The sequence below is a fragment of the Penaeus monodon genome, chromosome 20 (assembly GCF_015228065.2).
Source record: "Penaeus monodon isolate SGIC_2016 chromosome 20, NSTDA_Pmon_1, whole genome shotgun sequence".
Taxonomy (NCBI): domain Eukaryota; kingdom Metazoa; phylum Arthropoda; class Malacostraca; order Decapoda; family Penaeidae; genus Penaeus; species Penaeus monodon.
Window position 1 is genome coordinate 44,187,705 of NC_051405.1, and position 210 is coordinate 44,187,914.

Genomic DNA, 210 nt, shown 5'->3' on the forward strand with positions numbered 1-210 from the left:
CAGAAATAAATTCCCTTTATCTTCATTTTCTGTCGCCACCCCACATACGGCACTTTCAGTATCGGCATACACCACCCCTTTTAATAATCCTTTTTCTTTATCGAATCACTCTCAATTTGTTGTAAACAGCCCACGGTTGAACTCATGGACGGTACTCTCAGTGACTCAAAGCGTGAGAATTTTGTCTGTTGTGAGTCCAGGGTTTCTTTT